General features: G+C 46.1%; 1 long non-coding RNA gene across 2 annotated transcripts in view; it reads right to left on the bottom strand.

Moving 5' to 3' along the window:
• Positions 1–1,562: 1,562 nt before the first annotated feature.
• Positions 1,563–14,944, bottom strand: part of LOC113932988 — an 88,563-nt gene continuing 75,181 nt past the window's right edge. For both annotated transcript variants that reach the window (XR_003523194.2, XR_003523195.2), the window contains exons 5-6: positions 3,880–3,990; positions 1,563–3,521 (exon numbers count right to left, since the gene is read on the bottom strand). This is a non-coding gene — a long non-coding RNA (uncharacterized LOC113932988). The remainder of the gene's footprint in view (positions 3,522–3,879; positions 3,991–14,944) is intronic.

The following is a 14,944-nucleotide window of genomic DNA, read 5'->3' as shown; positions in this document are numbered from 1 at the left end:
GAACTTTTATGCTAAACGAAATAAGTCAATCAGAGAAGGACAAATACTGTATGATTTCACTCGTGTGGAATTTAAGAAATAAAACAGATGAATATAGGGGAAGGGAAGGAAAAATAAAATAAGATAAAAACAGAGAGGGAGACAAACCATAAGAGACTCTTTTTTTAAATTTTTTATTGTTGTTAATCACCATACATCACATCATTAGTTTTTGATGTAGTGTACCATGATTCATTGTTTGTGCATAACACCCAGTGCTCTACACAGAACGTGCCCTCTTTAATACCCATCACCAGGCTAACCCCTCCCCCCACCCCTCTCCCCTCTAGAACCCTCAGTTTGTTTTTCAGAGTCCATCGAAGAGACTCTTAACTACAGGAAACAAACTGAGGGTTACTGGAGGGGAGGTGGGTAGGGGGATGGGGTAATTGCATGATGGGTGTTAAGGAGGGCATGTTGTAATGAGCACTGGGTATTATATGCAACTGATGAATCACTAAATTCTACCCCTGAAATTAATAATACAGTATATGTTAACTCAACTGAATTTAAATAAAAAATCTAAAAAATAAAAATAAACGAAAATTTAAAAATAAAGATAAAGGCTTTTAAAAAAAACTAAAATTAAATTAAAAGAATAAATCATTTAACCATAACACTTAGGAAAGGCAAGACAGAGAGGTCAGTGGACTTCCCAAGACCTCACAGTAGGTGGGGCCAGCCCCCAGGTCTCCCACCTCCTATCACTCCACCCCACCCAGGTTCAGAGGTCCCCTCCTGTTGTCGCCTGCACATCTCCCCTCTCTCCAGCCCATGACACTACTGATCACTCATTAAACCTATCCTCCTTGAGCTTTCAAGACGCCACTTGCTCCTAATTTCCCTCCCACTTCACTGTCAGCTCACTCCAGTGTCCTGTCTGGCCAGCTCCTTCTCTACTCCTGCAATTTTTTCTGTGGCTTTGGAGGAACTTGGACTTCCCTGTGCCTCTGGAAAGCTAGGTCAGGCCAGGATGGGCACTAGAGTGGATTTGAACTACTGAGGCCAAGACTGACCCACTGTCTTGGGCTGCCTCTTCGGAACAAGACATACAGCAGACTCCCTGGGCTGAATTCTCTCAACAATAGTTGACAGACCTCGGTTTGATGTAAACCTACAAGATGAGGAAAATGAATCTGCGTACATATTTTCCTTCTTACATCAACATTCAAGTTCAGTTTGCTTGTGGCCCACATCCCGTGCATTTGGGTCTAGAGTCTACAATGTTTCCAGCCCCTCCCTTCTTGTTTTCATTTGAAAATGAAATGTTGCTCCATGTGCCATTGATCACATTGAGCTTTGCATTTTTTTCTGGGCATTTTTCTCCACAGTCGCAAATGCCCCTTTAAAGTCTTCGAGATGGTTTTGGCAAACACCCAGGCCAAAACCCCACACCTCCTGAGATTTCACTCCCTCGTGCCAGCAACCCCTCACTCTGGTATGTCAAGTCCACCAATTCCATACTTCGAAAGCCCCCCACAAAGCCAGCCCCTCCCAACCCACCACCTCCCTTCTTTCCCCAAGTCACAACCTTCAGCAGGAAGGAGGGATGAAAACACCCCATGAGCCCCCAAGTCCTTCTATTTCTTACTCAAAATGTCAGGGTCTGGGGAGACACACTCGAGGTTTGTTTTTTACTCTGGACTGGATTGTTTTTCCTGTGTGAATCAGCAGAAGGGGGCAGTCACGAGAGACTTGAACGGCATGCTAAACCCTGTCACATTCCAAATTAAAAGAGATGACGGAAATGTGAGTGATTTGTAAGTAGTAGAGTACCAGGAAGATATTAGATGGTAACAGTTATTTGAGATGAGCCATCCAGGAGGATGGTGGCCTATCTCCATTTTAGTCCTGTCAGATCAGGTACAGTATCACTGACTTTATACCTTAAGGGGAGGGGTCACCAATCCTCGTAACACGACCTCCAGGGAGCCCACCAGGATACCGCCTACCTTCCAGATAGTGCCTGCAGACATCATTCTGTTAGGAGAGCATCTGTTCAGCCAGGTAGACTAAACTGCTCTTGGATACACCTTTGTTTTCTCTGATTTGCCACTCTTACGCCCTTGGGCTCCTGTTATATCACCAAAGACCTGCTCCTCCCACCACTAGTTAAATGGCCAAGACCTTCCCACAAAAGGGCTTCTTGACCAGTGACTTTGCTTCACGGGTTTGCAAAATAACAAATGCAGTTAACATTTATTAAACAGTGAACACATCTGATTTAATTTGATCCTTACATCTATGCTATGATATCATTAACACATTACCCTTTGGAAAATTGGGACCGAGAGAGGTTAACTGCCTTTATTAAAACCCCAAGCTAGTGAGTGGGAGAGCAGAGATTTGAACCCATGGCTGTATCATGCAAAAGCTCATTCTCTTAGCCATTTTGTTAGCCCCCTCATAACTTCAGAGCTAAGAACACAAGTGGTTTATAACTAACTAAAAACAGAGCCCCCCTAACCCTTTATTCTAGGGAGACAAGGTAAGAAGCCAAGCTCCCTTACTCAAGCCACAAGCCCCACTTCGGTTGCTCAGACAACATCTGCTGCTTTTCAGACTTTCAAGCACATGGGAATCACCTGGAGATTTGGTCCAGATGCAGGGTTCTGATTCTAGGTACGGTGAGCCTGAGAGTTACAGTCCTAACAAGCTCCCAGGTGCTGCTATGCTGCCAATCTAGGTACCACACTCTGAGTATGAGGTCTTACAGGTTTGGTGTTCTGACTCAACTAACTGTGAGCAGCTGATCAGACCATCCGCCAAGGCCGGCTGGGGAGGGGCTTTCTGGGCGGGAGGAACAGCAAGAGCAAAGACCTAGAATTCTCAGTGTGGGTGGTGTGTGCTGTCAAAGGATGTCAGGCAATCAGCAGGGCTAGGACCCAAGGCACATGGAAGAATGCAGTAGAACACAAGTCTTAGAAAACAAGTCTGGAAGGAAAAATTTGGACTGAGAACAGCCTCGACTATGATGCCAAGACATTAAAGAGTCAAATTTACACATCTTTTCAACCACATCTCTCTTATGGTGAAATTATCCATTTCTAGTTTCTTAATGTCTATCCTCCTTATTAGAAATAAGATGTGAAGTCTTGGAATTGTCCTGGCCATCTTCAGTAATGAGTAGAGAATGGGAAACACTGGAGTTCTCTGAAACAGGAATGGAAGGACTCTGTGTCGCAGACATTAGGAATGGTGGACTGGAGACAGGGAGATGGGTTAGGAGCTTGCCCCAGTAGTCCAGGGGTGGAATAACGAGGCTGGAACAAAGACGATGACGGTGGGAATGGATGGAAAGCAGAGAGGCATTCTGGAAGCAATCAGACTGTGTTCTCATTGCCACCTCTCTGCCCCATCATTCTGGCTCTCTTCGCCCTGCGCTGTTCTTCAGAAGATGGACCCCTGTGGATTGCATCATCCAGGCAAACTTTCCTTCTGCTTCCGGTTGAGCTCAGCCAATGAGAGGCACCAGTAGGAGACTGGGGAGGGAAGAAATGGAGGAGAGAGATCGGGGTACTTCTTTCTATGCCCCCTGACCCCTCGCTTCCTCCCTACCTTACCAAGGTTTTGGCAGTGGCTGCATTCACCTATGACCAGAGCTTTAGTAGCGCGGTCTCTTTTCCATGTTGCTTGGGCCCCACAGCCTGTAAGGTTGGGATGCTAATCTATAGGATGAAATAAATGGCCAATGTACGGTGTTACTTCCCCAAAGTCAGATAACCCAGGGCCCGGAGCCAAGAGGCAAAGGTGAGAATGACCCCTCTTACTACCTAATAACACACTTTAGGGATTTTTGGGGGGGCTCAGTGACTATGGCACATGCTTCCCATGGCCTACCTGTTGGATTCCCCCACAGGTGCAGCAGACAGGTCCCAGCATGCCGTTAAGCTGCTTCTCTGCCAAAGGGCTTTCTCCAGCATTGAGGGAGCTTGCTCCACCCCAGACAGTCTAGAAGTCAAGGAAAAGTTACTCTCTAGGTGGAAACCCTCTACCGGTGAGGGATGGGAGTAAAGCTCCAGCCTCCCTGTTCGCTGGTAGGATGATTCTTAAGTGAATTCCACACCATTTCTCAGAGGGTCTCCCACAGGACCAAACCCAGTTGCCCACAGGAATCTGCTCATTCATCCACCCTTTATTGGCTTTTCTCCCTTTCCCATGTCCTCCCTCTTATTTTCTGGGATCACCTTTCAAAGAAACTACTTGCACCCAGGACCCCGTCCCAAGGCTGGTTTTGGAGGAACCCAAACTAAGAGAGTGTTTTTGGAGCAAGGCTTCCCGCAGAGAATACGGTCTGAGCTACATTCAGTTGGCAGCTGAGCCCACCCCCGGCCACTTGGAGCTAAATGGACAGTCGGAGGGCAGAGGTGCTAAATGCACAGGAGGCACGTATCGGGGCAAACACTGCATTCCCTTCCCCTCCCAGACAACTGGGAGTGTTTCTTGGCCAGTCTCACTCCATGCCTGACCCCAGGGATGGCAGGAGTTAGTGATTAATCATTAGATACAATTTATTTAGAGACACTAGAGGCTGTGCAAGCCATGTACCTATTTGCTCTTAGATCCATTCCCTGCCCTTTCCCTGCTTTGTCCTGTATCACAGAAGACTCGTTTCCCATGCTCCTTTGCCCTCTAGCAGGCCCTGCCAGTGGGGCACTTGTGCCAGATTGGAGGGTGAGAGGAAGCAAGAAGCCCGGGGAGTTCTCCTCTTCTCTCTCTGCTGTGAATGGCTTTTCCAGCTATTCTTTGTCTCTCCCATTACTCTAGCTCTCCCTTGACCTTCCCTCTTTTCATTGTCCCAGCTCCCCGAAGACAGCCCTGGCTTCCAAACTCTGATAAGACACCCCCCTCTGGGTCTCAGGGGGCAGCAGCTTCCTGCCGTGCTGGTCCCCAAGCCCCGCTGCCCTGACGTGCTGTTTGTCTCTTTAGCTCTTCCATTGTCTGTATAATTAAATACCCTCTGATGAAAGACTAAGAGCGGCTTCTGTTTTCCTGGATGGATCCTATGGATGAAGTGACTCATTCAAGATCATACGACTAGTAAGTGGCAGAGCAGAATCAAACCAGTTCTGCTACCCCAAAAGCCCTCCATTCTGTCCCCCACTGTGCCATCCTGCCACCCTAATCGCCTCAGAGGGCTCCAGGCCTAGACATCTCACCAACGCTTCCGCTTCCCTCTGGAGCTGAGCATCTGTTCTGAGACTCAGGGTTTTCATATTCGGATTCAAGGGTTATTGTGCTAGTGACCTGATTGGCCTGGATCAGAGCTCCTTTAGGACCCAAAACACAACAATTACCGGGCCTGGAAGGAAAGCCTAGCTTTGTTTTCGTTCATTTTCTTATTTTGCTTATCCGTGGGCAAGAAGATCTCAAGTCAATTTAGAAGTCCCCCTGCCTCACCCGACCGCATACGAATATGCCTCGAAAATCCCCTGGGTTTGAAAGAGAACTTACTTACTCAAGACTTGTAGTAAGGACGAGACGCTGTCTGAGCAAGTGCACCCACTGGTGCACCGCAAGGCCCACCCCACTCCACTGTCTCTGGAAGATTATATAACAGCCCCCAAGGACCCCCACTGTAACTGACGCAGATATAGCTGTTTCTCTCCAATTCTCTTGCTGGGTGGAAATGATGAGAAACAGCACGTTCCCAGCTCCTCTCAGGTAGCTCAATGTGAACCCAGACCTGAGGAACACCACACTGCAGAATAATGAGGTTTCATCTAATGGTGAAGGGGTTATATAACTGGGAATCCGCCCATCAGCCAAAACAAAACAATTGGGGAGGGTCCGAAAGACAGACAGCTCTGTTCTGAGCTATCCATTTGCATTCTGAGGAGGGTGGGGATGGAGATTAACAGCCCACTAAAGATGCAATTCTAAATTATTCAACTTTTTTTTTAAAGATTGTATTTATTTATTTGACAGAGACACAGCGCAAGAGAGGGAACACAAGCAGGGGGAGTGGGAGAGGGAGAAGCAGGCTTCCCGCCGAGCAGGGAGCCCGATGTGGGGCTCGATCCCAGGACCCTGGGATCATGACCAGAGCCAAATGCAGATGCTTAACCACTGAGCCACCCAGGCGCCCCTCTAAATTACTCAACTTGACTGTCCCCTTAGCAGTGCCAGGAGACTGGGAGGGCTCCTGGGGGCGGGGGGCACTTTCCTTTCTCCACTTTTCAGAAGCTCTCCCACTCTCCTCACACCAAGCTCAGGCCTTGTCTTTCTACTTCCCTCTCTGACCTCCCAGAACAGTTATTATCAGCACTGCTGGCCCTTAAATATTTCTACCTGACTCAGAAAGGGATATAGAAAAGGGTCAGAAAGGGTGATCATTCCCACATTTGAGGAAGAGAGAGAGAATGAGAGAACAAGAAAGATCTCTATGTCTTAACAGCAGAACAGAAATAAATAATGAGCTTTATTCACCAGCCTGACAATAGAAAGAGCTTTGGTACAAAAGCCTATATCCAAACCAGTTGTTACCGAAACCCTGTCACAGCAGGTGGATGACAAAGGATTACCTCACACACGTATGCACACTCACTCTCCATAGACAAAAGTGAAAATTAAACACAGGCAGGAAAGACAAATCAATATTACTAGTAAGCACCATAGCTCATCAGATATTAAAATCTCCCAAGGACGCTTTGGGGTGCCTGGGTGGCTCAGTCAGTAAGGCGTCCGACTCTTGGTTTCAGCTCTGGTCACGATCTCACGGGTTATGAGATTGAGCCCCATGAATGGGCACCCTGCTCAGTGGGGCGTCTGCTTGGGATTCTCTCCCTCTGCCCCTCCCCCCACTTGAGCACACATGCTCTCGCTCTCTCTCTCTAAAATAAATACATAAATCTTTAAAAAAATAAATACTAAAAAGTAAAAGCTCTTGAGGACATTTTAAAAGTTTATTCCCAGCAACGGGGCTTTACTGGTCTAGGGTGGAGCCTGGAGGCCACATGCTGGCCAGCCAGGCAGCCGGGCTCTGGGCTGAGCTCAGGTAGCCACCACATTCTCCCAGGAAGGCTGGCCTGGGAACACTCTCTCCTTCGTTCATACAAAAAGGAGGACCCCTTCAGTTCTGTTCGCACCCAGTGCAAGGCGGTTCCAAGAATTGAGAAAGAATGTCACAAGATGAGGAGACATCATTTGAGATTTTAAGATTCACACGTTTTTATGCATCAAGCACTTACATAGCATACCTATATTCCAGATGCTTTTCTAAACACTACAAATGTTCATTTACGTCATTCATGCAACCTTGCTACAAATTCTCTGAGGCAGGTACTATTATTATCACCCCATTTTCAAAGAGGGGCAAGTGATTGGCATAATATCACGCAATTAAGTGCTAGAGTCAGGATCTCAACCCACACAGCCTGACTTCAGAAGGCATACACACACACACACACACACACGTGTGTTTGTTTGTCGCACACAAGCTATTTGAAAACTTGTGTTCAACAAAACCGAACTCCTTGAGGCAAGGATGACGTGTTAGTCACCTGGCCCATAGAGCAAGCCCCCAGTAAACATCACTGGATGGAGGGCCCGCTCTGTGCCAGGCTCTGGGCTAGATCCTTTCACACCGAGTTCCACATTAGCCTTCACCAACCCTGCCTCAAATATGCCTCCTCATTCTCTTTCTTTCTCCTCATGGAAAGGTGACACGTCTCAGACTAGAAGATATTCACAGGCACATCCCTGCTGTGCTTTTCAAACTGTTTCTGCCTTCCACGGCTGGGAGCCTTTTCTGCTTTCCATCTCGTGGGATCCTAGGACATGCTTTCCTTGACAGGAGGAAAGAAGGAGGAATGGGAGGTCCTAAGACAGGAGGCGAATGGAGATTCTGGCCCGAGTCGGAGCTTGAAGATTTTGGGGGGATGTCAGGTGTGTGACCTGCCACTCCTGGCTGCAGTATCCTCAGCAAACCCAGGCACACCAACTCACCTCTGCTCCACCTCTTTTCCATCGGTAACCATCATGCTTTTACTACAGGCAGATCCCTTTACAGGATGAGGCAAAGGAGCGTCTGAGCAATTATGCTTGGGTGAATCTAAAGTTATACTTCTCCCCAGTTCAGTTTTGCCACCAAGATAAAGTCTAGACTCCCCTGCTAGGCTTCTAGGCATTCCCTAGCCATGCAATGGTTTCAACACGCTGTCAGCCCTCTCCATCCCAATGCCCCATGATGGCCTCCTAATTGGTCACCCTGTTTCTATTTATGTTCCCCCAAGTCTATTTTCAATACAGCACCAGTGCCATCCTGCTGAAACATAAGTCAGACCGTGCCTTTCTTCTGCTCAAGCCCTCTTAGGTAGGCGAAATCCTAAAATGGTCCCACCGGTGGGGGCAGGCCTGGTTTAATCAGGTGAGTCCTTTTCAAAGGTCCAGAAGTCAGAAACAGAGGAAGTCAAAGCAGCAGAGATGCCCTCAAAAACAGCCATGCTGTGGAGAGGGCCAGGTGGCAGGGAATAGCAAGTGACCTCTGGGAGCTAAGAATGGCTCCAGGCTAACAGGTAGCAAGAAAGTGGGGATTTCAGCCCTATAACAACAAGGAACTGAATTCTGCCAGCAATCAGTGAACTTGGAAGAGGATCCCAAACCTCAGAGGAGATTGCAATTGCCACTGACACCTTGATTCAGCCTGGTGAGATCCTGAATTAAGGACCCATTGAAAACATGCCAGAATCCTGACCCTTGGTGTCAGGGTGAGATACTAAATTTATGCCGTTTTAAACCCTTAAGTTTGTGGTGATTTGTTACACAGCAAAAGAAAACTAATATACCCTCCATGCTTTCCTTCTCACTCAGACTAAAAGTTTGAACCTCCAACCTCCCTATTCTTTCTGCCCTAGTTCACTCTGAGCCAGCCACGTAGACCAGGCATACACACACCTCAGGGCCCTTGTACCTGCTATTCCTTCTGCCTGAATGCTCTTCACCAAAGATCCACATGGCTCCCTATCTCACGTCTGGGAACCTGGTCCTTGCACCCACTCCACCCTGCTGACCTTCTGTAGCATTCTCTTTTTGCTTTATTCTTCCCCAAAGCTCTCTACACCTGCTAACAGACCACAAACTCACTCACTTATTGTTTGTCTCTCGCCACAAGAATGGGAGCTCCCTGAGGACAGACATTGTTTTTCTCTCTTCTGTTCACTGCCGCATCCCAAGCACCAAGCAAATACCCGGTATTTATGTGCTGAATGAATGAATGAGTCCCCTTTAGTTCCAAATGTTCTCAATTGTGTAGACATTATGTACTTTTCAAGGCCTAGAAGAAGTGCTACTTTCTTTGTGACATCTTTCCTTCTCCAGCCTCATATATCTCCAACCTCCTAAAATAGCAACAGTCAGGGCCACAGTGCTCATTTAGCAGCTAAGTATACCCAGAAGTTTTTTTATTTAAAAAATAATGTATAGAGCACCTAGAAAGTTCCAGGCCCTGATTTCAGGACTGGGGATGCTAGGCATAGTCCATGAGCAAAGTCATTCATGAAATACCTGTTGATTGGTTGATTGACTGTTTGAAAGTGGCTGAGCTCTTTGTATGTCTGGGTGCAATGGGAGTGGAAGGGGTGGTGGGAGCTGGGACTGGGATGGGGGATGGATAATGTATTAGTCAGGGTTCTCCAGAGAAGCAGAACCAATAGGATAGAGAAAAAGAGTGCATGAAAGATTTACTATAAGGAATTGGCTCACACCATTATGGAGGCTGAGAAATCCCACAATCTGCTGTCTGCAAGCTGGAGGCCCAAGAAAGCCATGGTGCAATTCTAGTCCAACCCAAAGATCTCAGAGGAGGCAATGATGTAAGCCCCAATCCAAAGACCCAAGAAGTGGAAGCACATATGTCCGAGGGCAAGAGAAGATGGATGTCCCCACTGGAGCAGAGAGCAAATTTACCCTTCCTCCATTTTTTTGTTCTACTCAGGTCCTCAAAGGATCGAACAATGCCCACCCACATGGGTGAGAGCAATCTTCTCTATTCAGTCTATGGATTCAAGTGCTAAGCTCTTCCAGAAACACCCTCCAGACACACCCAGCTCTCTGGGCCTCCCTTAGCCCAGTCAAGATGACACATAAAATTGACCATCACAGATAGCATTGACAAGAAGCACATGCCCTCTGCATATTACATGAAATTCCAAGAAGTAGCCATATCCAAGATAATGAAATGATAAAGCTCTCTCTGTCCTAATGCATTTTGAGATCCCCATGCATATCACCAGAATGTGGGGAGGACTTCAGGGAAGTACTTTGTTGGGGAAAGTGCTGCTAAATTTGCCACAGTTCTCATGGGCCTCTCTTCCTGGGGGAGACTTACAAGAGGAAGGTTAATGAGATAAATTATAGTTCAGAAGGAAAATTAATGGATTACAGCTCCCGCTCCTGCAGCTGCTCTAAGGGCCCCGACCTCTATGCAATGTCTCCTTCTGCCACTATCTGTTGCGGATGTTGAGATGTTCCCTCATCTTCAGTTAGCACCTTTGCTGGGTTCAAGCTATTGGCATAACTTGGACCCTCAGGCCTGAGGGTCTGAGCTCTATTGACCTTGCCCTTGGGGTTACTGTACTTGTCCATTTACCATCACAGTTAAGGAAGGGAATACTAAAGAGGTGCCCAGGTATCACCTTCCTCCCTGTCTCCATTGTGTAGTAGCATCTCTACCTCCCCAAATAACCAGAGTCAATCATCCCTGTCAAGATGGTGATTTCTTGCCTGCTGATCCCTGGACCTGAGGAGCCTGAAATGCCAGGTGGCAGCTCAAGGTATGGAGTTTCGTGCTGAGTCCCCTGGTGGAAATGTTCCCACTTTGGAGATGGGGACCTTTAACCTTGAAAAACCTGGAGTTGTAGGCACAGAAAGCACAAATTTTTTATGTGGGTTATTGGGAGTGATCATAAGCAGGGCCACTCCTTTATCCTTCTCGGTCCCTGGACCCATGAATTCTTCCAATTTAGGATATAGCACCATAAAGGTCTTTGATTCAAGGTGTATGTTGTATCCTAGAGTACGACACCTCATCTTCAAAAATATCACCGCTGAGCTAGAGCTTCAGCTGTTTCTTTAGTAGGCCATCCCAAAGCTCTACCATCCTATTGGCTTCTAGGTCGTCCAGCATGAGGTATGACCAATATATTTCATGATGATGGATCCACTCCTGTACCTCCCTTTCTGTAAAGTGGATATCTTGATCTGATGTGACTTTCTCTGAGATCTTGTGTACATCCCCAGAGAGTGGCATTCACAGGAAAGGCAAATCCATGCTCGGAATGAGTATCTATTTCTGTCAAAACAAATTGCTTGTCCTTCCAGAGTGAAAGAGACTCAGTGCAGTCAACTTGCTACCTGGAAGAGTGGTGCTAAATTGAGGGCAAGTATTGGTTTCTCTTGCTGTAGAAGTTGGACATTTGGTAGCAGTAGCAGCTAGATTAGCCTTGGCAAATGGGAGCCCAGGTTATCCTCAGTATCTGCCACCATGGCCACCTCATTCTTATTCTCATCATACCAGCACTGTAGTGGCTGATGACAGGAGCTGACTGACATCAACTGTCTGGGTCATTTTAGCAGCTTGCTTGTTTAGTGTCTCTCCCATCATAGATGCACTCTGATGGGTGTTAGCATATGATACAAAGATATTTATAATTTTTACATGTTCCCACATGTCCATCAATATGCCTCTACCCCAGACACCCTGGTTCCCAGCATTCCAGTCTTTCTCCCTTTAGGTCACTGATCAGTTGTCAGATTATTTGCCACTACCTATTAGTCTATATATATCCTGGAGCTATTTCTCTTTCCACACAGAGTGGATGGTCAGAGGTAACACTTGGAGCTCCATCCACCGGAAGGATTTTCCCTCACCTCTGTCTTTCCAGGCTATCCCTAAGGGAGGCTGTCGTACAGCTACTCTGCCTATTTTGGCTTGAGACCAGACACTAAGCTCACACGTCTAAAATCCAAGACTGAGCTTTTCATTCTCTGTCAGCTAGTCATAAAGGATTCTCCCATGTGGCTGTAAGTGTGAGCTAAGAGAGGGACCCCCTGTGAAATAATGGTAGATGATGTGAGATCTGAGCAGCTTGCATGTGCCCTCCGGTTCTAGTCATATTCAATCTGATGCACCACTTCCACTTTACAATGAACTATATCCATCCCAATTAGACATTTAGACATTTTGGGACTGGGAAAATGACCACAGGTGGGTCCATAAGACTCAGTAGAAGCACTGAGAGCTAGACCTTGGCCAGGACTTGATTTACTAGGTGGTCTTCCTATGCCTACCTTAACTGGGGGACCTTGGTGATATTTCAGGTATCTGAGTATCAATGTCAACTCAAACCCTATGTCTAACTATCCATAAAATATTTGGGTATTTTCCTTTCTTCAGAGTATAATTATCAGAGTAAATCATTATAGATCTTTTTGGGGGGAAGGACTAGTGGAATCATTATATATGTGCAGAGGTGTTGCAGGGTCCTTCTTCTTGGGGACATGGCCTCTCCTTCAGTCAATGAGCCCTGTGTCTGAAAACTAGCTCAGATCCAGAAACCAAGTAAGGAGCTTAATTTTTGTGGGGTAACTGTCCTGATCATCTAGCCATGGTTTCTTTTGCTGACACAAGTTGAGTAGTACTCTTGTTTGCTGCTCATATATTCTGCCCCTAAGGATACAGTGGTCCATTAACTATCTCCACAACTCTTTGTGGGTTAGGCCTCTTTGGCTACCACTCTGAACTTGCTGCTCACTATAATAGTTGTATCCACAATAATGGCATTACAATTATTGCATCCATAAACAGCTTCTGAAGGATAAGTAATGCCACTTGGCCTTGGCCGTGTTGGAGTCCTATTTCCTCTGCTATCAGTGAGCCTAGTTCTGTAATGGTCCCTCCTACCACCCACTCTGGCCCATAGAGATGAACCAACATCCAACAGTAATGTCGGTGCCTCTCTGTCAGTGCATTCTTTAAATGGTGCATCTTCATCTAGTGTAGCTTCCCAGCCTCACTTGGTATATCCATTCAGCATGTCTGCATCCCTGAGTCTTTTAATTCTTTCTCTACCATCTATGATGAACCATGCTGGCATTTTGACCTCATGAAGGTGGGCCATCACTTTTTGTATGTTTCTAGGAGCCATTACAGCAGCAAGTTTACACCATCTGATTAAATTATAAGTCTTATGAGCATTTCCAAATCAGTGTTTTCCCATATTCAATCTTACATTCTGGTATTCACGATTAAGCACTCTCAGAATCTGGTCTAGTGTATTCCTCTGGCTCCTTCCAGTATATGCTGGCTTGATTTGGGAGATAGTCTCCCTTTCCTCCCCCTTTCAAGCTACCATGTCCCTGACTGGGCTGTCCTGTGACTTAACTCTAGTTATAGGCCCAATGGCCAGGAAGAAGCAGGGACAGATCCTGAGGGAAAGGGAACACATTCTATCCTGCAGGGATATCCTTGCATTATCTTCAAGCAAGGATGGGAGTGCTAGCTTTTAACAGGGATGGTGGCCAAATTCCACAGGCTCGGAGAGTTCAAAGAAATCTGAGAAGTTGAGTTTGGGGGACATTGATACAGATATCCATGTGGCAGAGTCCCATCTTTTCCCAACCAGGGTCCTGACCTTGGCATAGCGGACCTGCCGTGTTTGGAAATTTAGCCTTCTTTAGAGATTGGCCACTCTGACAATTAAGTATTGGGCCTTAGCCTCCACTTTCTCTGCACTTCCTCTGTAGGATGAGATCCTCTTTATATGAAACAAGGAGGCTTTCACATGGTTTGAATTGGATGTTAACTGCTCTCAGTCTCTTGCTTTCTTTTTCTAACACTTCATAAAGCTTAGCAATAGCCATCTGTGGAAGCAGAACAATGGCATACCAAAGATTTCTGTCCTAATCCTCAAAATTCATGAATATGTGGCCTTACAATGGCAAAAATGGCTACAAATGTGAATAAGATTAAGGACCTTGAGATGGGGCGATTATCCTGGATTATCTAGGTGGACCCAATCTTATTATATGAGTCCTTAAAAGCAGAGATCCTTTTTAAGCTGCAGAAAACTAGAGATGGCAAAATGAGAAGCACTCCATGTACCATTACTGATTTTGAAGATGAAGAAAGGAGCTGTGAGCCAAAGAATATAGTCAGCTACTAAGAGCTATAAAAAGCAAGGAAGCAGATTCTTCCCTAGAGTCTTCAGAAAGAAATGCAATCCTGCCAACTTATAGGTAGGTCAGTGAGACCTGTGTCAGATTTCTGACCTATAGAATTACAAGAGAATAAATTTGAATTGTACAAGCCACTAAGGTTGTGGTAATTTGTAACAGCAGCAATATAAAACTAATACATAATCCAATTGTGTTTATAGCATTAGTTCCCTCTTATTTTTCAAACACCTGATGTATAGCACCAGCTAGTGCATTTTCTTCTACTGGTACACTATCCAATTCACCACTGGTGAAAGTTAACCATTGGACTTGCACCAGGGACTCTCTGTGCCTACCTATAACCAATGATGGGATCCTTATTTTTAAATAGGAGGTGAATGATCCAGCTCCCAAATCCCCTCTTAGTACCTACTTTTATGGAATGCTCCTTAAAAAGCTATTGCAAGTGCTGGGTCTTATACACAACTGATGAATTATTGAACTCTATATCTGAATATAATGATGTACTATATGTTGGCTAATTGAATTTAAATAAAAAAAAAAAAAGAAGCTATTGCAAGTTGGGTCATCCAGAAAGCAGATTGTGTGAGAAAGAGTTTACTGTTCAGGAAGTTTATTAGGGAGTGCTCCTGGGATCAACACCTATAGAAGGGAAAGGGATGGGGCAGAGGGAAAAATAGTCTGACAGCCTCAGTCAACTCCACAGGGAGCTCTAAGGCTGAAATGGTCC

This window comes from Zalophus californianus, chromosome 10 (assembly GCF_009762305.2).
Source record: "Zalophus californianus isolate mZalCal1 chromosome 10, mZalCal1.pri.v2, whole genome shotgun sequence".
NCBI classification, from domain to species: domain Eukaryota; kingdom Metazoa; phylum Chordata; class Mammalia; order Carnivora; family Otariidae; genus Zalophus; species Zalophus californianus.
Note: the sequence above shows the minus strand (reverse complement) of the source record. Positions and strands in the feature narration are given on the sequence as shown.